At 41.5% G+C, this 5893-nt stretch overlaps 1 protein-coding gene across 1 annotated transcript in view; it reads right to left on the bottom strand.

Annotated features, from left to right (window-relative positions):
* LOC106817826 (collagen alpha-1(III) chain-like) overlaps positions 1-5476 on the bottom strand; it is a 21140-nt gene extending 15664 nt beyond the window's left edge. The window contains exon 1 of the mRNA XM_014822562.1: positions 5276-5476. The gene's annotated coding sequence lies outside the window, so the exon portion shown is untranslated. The remainder of the gene's footprint in view (positions 1-5275) is intronic.
* Positions 5477-5893: the final 417 nt, after the last annotated feature.

Below are 5893 nucleotides of genomic sequence, written 5' to 3'. Positions count from 1 at the left end.
AACACGCACGCACGCACGCACGCACGCACGCACGCACGCACGCACGCACGCACGCACGCACGCACGCACTCACGCACGCACACATGCATGCACGCACGCATGCACGCACGCACGCACGCACGCACGCACACACACACACACACACACACACACGATAAAACTGAAGCTAGTGGTACCATTATGCTCGTGAACTGTCCGACTTGCTTTAGTTTCTGTTCCAGTCTTCAAGCGTGACTACTTCACGGCAAAACATACACTAGATTCATTTTGAGCATATTGTGCAGATAGTTACACGGCCTATAGTGTTTCCAGGCCACGACAAGGGTGGCTGATATAGCTGGCGTATATAACGTAAAGTTGGTATAATCTCGGGTAATAAAAGTAGCGTAAATCTCTTGGAGAGTTATCACATTCTCCGTTATAAATGACGGCAAAAAGTGATATTTTCACTTCGCACAAATGAAAGGAAAAGTCTGTAGGTAATCCGAAATCATACGGGAGAAGCTAACGCAAGATTCACATTATCGTTAAAAGCTTTTAATGTTAATGCATTATACTATTGCGTGGTTATGGCTATTTTTAGTGATGGGATGAAAATATAAAGATAGGAGAAGACACACAGACAGACAGACAGACAGACAGCCAGCCAGCCAGACAGACAGACAGAGTGCCAGAGAGGAAAGCGAGAAAGACTAGGAGAAAGTAAAGCTGAGAGAAAAAGAGAAAGAAAGAGAGAGCGAGAGAGAGTGAGAGAGAAGAGAGAGAGAGAGAGAGAGAGAGAGAGAGAGAGAGAGAGAGAGAGAGAGAGAGAGAGAGAGAGAGAGAGAGAGAGAAGAGAGAGAAGAGACAGGGAGCCGTTCCAGTTTTATGTATCGGTACAGCGTTGCATACTCGTTGTGAAAACTTGGCTAACTCATATGCTTGTGAATGTAACTAATTCCGCAGTACCATGTTCATACCAAATACGTACCAAATCATGTAGACAATGATTATAAAGTGAGAAGCATTTTTGCTGCACACGATAGATAGGATAGACGCGATAGGACGATACGAATGTTTTCTTCGTCAATTTAGAACGCAGGAACTTAGACTAGAAACATGGGCGTAAACTAAATATTCGCGTGACCGCCCACAGTGACTACTCAATGGAAATGTGACAAACTTATTATTCCAACTACAATAGTATATAAATGACCGCTAATCAACTTCTCCGAGCCCTGATTAATTTTACGTGCTGGTGGATAAATGACCGCGACTATATCGCATGATGTATGAGATTGTAATATTTCTAGAAAACTCTTAACAGCGATGGGATGTAAACGCTTAAGACTGGATGCGAAAGTTAAGTGGATACTAGTCGACCTCTCACATTTAAGAGGGCAAATCTTGAACGAGGATGTTAGCTATGCCGCAGGTGCCATGCATAATGAATTCATGCAGAATCGTCTCATCGCAAAATAGTGAAAAGAGTGTCGGGCGATCAATAATATTCAACCGATTCCTACGTTCATTTTCTTGGTGCCTGTACCCTCGTTCTGATCATTACATACCTAATCCCCGCTTTATTCTCCTCGAACGCGTTTGATCGCATTTTGCCACTTTTTACACGCTCTTTCCGTTCCTTCCCTTTAATTTCCTCCTTTCGATTTTTGCTCTCTTTCTTCCACACTCTTTCTTCACTTCAAATACTGGTTTTAATAATAAATCATGCCAATCACAAAAGTGGACGATATTTTCTTGCAGCTTTTGTGTGTAACGCACATTGTTAATGGCGTGAATTGTATCTATATAGGAAGATTTTTATCTGCGACAGAATGTACAAAAATCGAACCTGGACGAGCGTTAATTAAGGAAATGTGAAGCTTTTTTCTCACCTAAAATCAATGCTGAATCGTTACGTAAAAACCCGCGAAATGCTGAAAATCGAAGCAGTCTTGGAATGAATGTGTGCATCAGTGGCCATACAAACCGTGCAGTAGTAGCAGCCATACCCTCCTACCCGGACTACCATAGTCAGTCTTTATAGATCGATATATTCGAAAAAAAACTCTCAATGTGTGATCTAATAAAACGTTCTATGATAAGAAAATGAACGTTACTGGTATGTATGTATGTATGTATGTATGTATGTATGTATGTATGTATGTATGTATGTATGTATGTACTATGTTACTGTATGTATGTATGTATGTATAGTATTGTATGTATGTATTGTATGTATAGTATTGTATGTATGTATGTATGGTATGTATGTATGTATGATATGTATGTATGTAATGTGATGTATGTATGTTATGTCTGTATGTATGTACTGTATGTATGTAATTGATGATGTATTTATGTATGGTATGTATGTATGTATGTATGCCTATGTAAGTATGTATGTAATGGTATGTAGTATTCATGTATAGTATGTATGCTATGTATGCTATGTATGTCTGCTTATGTATGTATGTATGTATGTATGTATGTATGTATGTATGTATCGTATGTAATGTATTTTAGTATTATCATATATATATAATATATAATATATATATATATATATATATGTGTAATTATATAACATTAAATTCAAAAATATAGGTATAGCCCATCGTCCATCTATTGTAACTTAAATTTTCAGATAACGACGCAGCCTTTCAAGCAACTAGCACGTGTCTTCCGATAGGCTTTTGACAGATGGATTCTGTCAATTCACGGCCAATTCTGTTCAAATTCAAATTCAATCATTTCACCACTCTGCAAATACCATGAGAAAGGACGTTGTTCGAAAAGGCTCCATTGCATGTATAATGAAGAAATATGCGACATCCATATAGTATATTTTGAATTTATTGTTATATATTATACATTATATATATATCATATACTATTATATATATATAAAATATATATATATACGTGTGTTAGAATAACTACACTTTCTACAATATGTGCGACTAAATCTGGTGAATATAAATCTATTTAACGCTGTATTCATACAAATCTCATTTGGATTGACTAATGAATCTGTTTTGTACTATTGATAGTTGCGAAAGGGGGCCAGTCTATTGTCTTGCTGTGAAAACCCGGAGAGCAAGCGACCAGCCCGAATATTCGCGACGTTGCCGTTGAGGTTCTGCATAAAACGAGCACCTCTAATGTGTAAGTACAGACTCGATACTTGCGCAGTCAACGGCCGTGAGACAAAGTCGTAACGTGATCGCTTCCATCATTTTCTACCTACATTCATTCAGAGGCTCAATCTACAGCACAGCGGAACAATTTCCCATCAGTCCGTACCTTACAGTTATAATAGGCATGCACTGTAGGCATGCTTGAACGCACAAAAACTGACACAGCCAACACACACACAACACCACACACACACACCACACAAATACACACAACATGCCACTACGCACGGCGCGGCGCGCACTCCAACCCCTCCACCCCCTTTCCACACCACACACCACACGCACGCGCACACAAGCACACACACACACACACCACAGCTCACACACACCACACACACAAGCACAACACGCACACACATGCGGCGACACAACAAGCCCACACACCCACACACACGACACACACACATCCCTTGGGCCGTGCGACCACAACGCACAGCATCCGGGCCCCGCGCCCCGGGGCGCACCTTCGGACGCCAGCCACGCACACAGCTACCCACACCCCACCCCCACACACACACACACATACTTATGTATAGTACTCTATATACTATCATATATATATATGATATATATCTATATATATATGACGCCTATTCGCTCTCTCATACTCGTGAACCTTACACAACACGCGCCTAATCTCACGTGCGACGAGATTTCAAGTAAATGACATCATCTTGGATAATTTTTACCCCAATTTTATATGCATTTGAGCGCGACTAAATGACCAAATTGCGTCTATAAGTAAGCGTGGGTACCTGGGTTCAAATAGCAGTTAAGAACATCATTTTGTAGTATACGAAAATGACAGTATTGGCGGATACTCAGAGAATTACATTTAGATTACACACGTATAAATTTAGAATCGCTATTGCGTGGCAAAAAACATCAATTATCCTCATTATTTTACTCTTTTTAGCAAAAAAATGCATGTCATCTGCGTATGGATATACACGTATCTGCACGCAAGCACCGCTGTGCACACAAGCGCTCCTGCGCACATACGAGCATACATTGGTGTTCTGTAGCAACGTACAGCTCTAAAAAAAATGTCTTGTTTTTAACTAAACGTCAATTGCCTTACATTGTTAACTATTCGTTGCGCAGCGAATCCGCGTGGCGTTTCCCACACCAGTTAAACTATATCGAAAGCCATATGAGAAAACGCCTGAAGCCACTAAAAACTCGAACTTAGAAAACTGGAAGAATGAACAATCGATATTGGGTTCGATATTCGGGTGTATTTCCGGGTTATCTGTAGCGTGTCGCGAGATGGCTATCGTTCCGCATTTTATCCCGGAGTACATGAGTATATCTTATATCCTCTGCTTAATAATTGTTAATATTAGTATTAACATATTATATGCTTACAAATCTATCCTCTTTCATACAAGTAACATAGGTTTAGTCGCGGCTGTGGCATCCAGGCTTCGACATTATTACAGCCCGGTTCTGATAAAACCGGAAGATGCTAATAAGGTATTTTAAACGATAACATCAATTATTACGTTGTCGTGCAAATATCAATCCGACAATTGCGCGCAGAACTATGACTTCATTGCAATCTCTTGTGAATTGATGAGATATAGTTACCTTGAAAGATCAAAGGCGGCATGTGCTATAATGATATTATTAGGAAACTATCCGCTTCCATGTAAGCATCATCTAAATTTAGACGAGACGCGGGAGCTGGGGCCCCGCTCTTCTGCAAATATAGTCAGTGACGTCACACTCCTCTATACGATGAGTGATTAACTCCCATTTAAGGAAACATGCATCTATACAACATGCATAAGTTTTACCAGTTAGCAGCTACCAAACAGATGCATGGCAGCTAGCGCCGCGCAAATTCTACCAATGACTTGCAAATTCGCATTGAAACATTTTTCAATCCACTTTTCCCCTCTAACACGCAGTCCCCAGCTGGGCTATTATCTCTTTAACCGCTAACCGCAGGTTACTGAAATATATAGCGACAGCTAAACTGTGCTAGAATGCTCACTCTACAAATAACACACCGAGCACAAAACGGTCGCTGCATGCCGAAGAATACACAAACGTTTTCACAACATCGCATTCAATAAGTACGCCAACATTACCCGACTCTGAGTCTCCTATTGCGTCGTTCCCTGCGTGCTACGTCGATGGTTCATGCGTCCACGTATAACCCGCAGCTCGGAGCGTGTCTGTCACCTGCGTTGAGCGCAACCAACATCTGTCGACGTGCCCCTTATCAACTCAGACGCTTCTAGAGTTAGCCGACGAGGACGACATCCGGGGACTGTAACACAATTGTTCGCGTGCTATTTCCTGGCCGTGTACTAATCGGAGCGCACGACGATTTGCATTTATAAGCGTGGATCTGCCGTTCCGCCTGCTTCCATTGTCGTGACCCCGACCTCTACCCCGAGCGCAAACCGGTAATTTGCTCGTATATGTGTTATTGTAATTCCACGCGACATTAACGCGGCGTGTTATAAGGTTGCCATTCATGATAGCGGTATCCGATTACGGTTGTGTGGCGTATACGTGGCGCAGCGAGCGGGCAAATTACTTGGTATATATAATAATTGTACGCAGAACGTTTAGTCACGAGAGCCGTTTAATATTCTTTGCCTTAGAAATGAGAATACACACACGCGCACGCACGCACACATACACACACACACACACACACACACACACACACACACACACACACACACACACACACACAC

The sequence above is a fragment of the Priapulus caudatus genome, unplaced genomic scaffold (genome assembly GCF_000485595.1).
Source record: "Priapulus caudatus unplaced genomic scaffold, Priapulus_caudatus-5.0.1 Scaffold2, whole genome shotgun sequence".
NCBI classification, from domain to species: Eukaryota; Metazoa; Priapulida; class Priapulimorpha; order Priapulimorphida; family Priapulidae; genus Priapulus; species Priapulus caudatus.
Note: the sequence above shows the minus strand (reverse complement) of the source record. Positions and strands in the feature narration are given on the sequence as shown.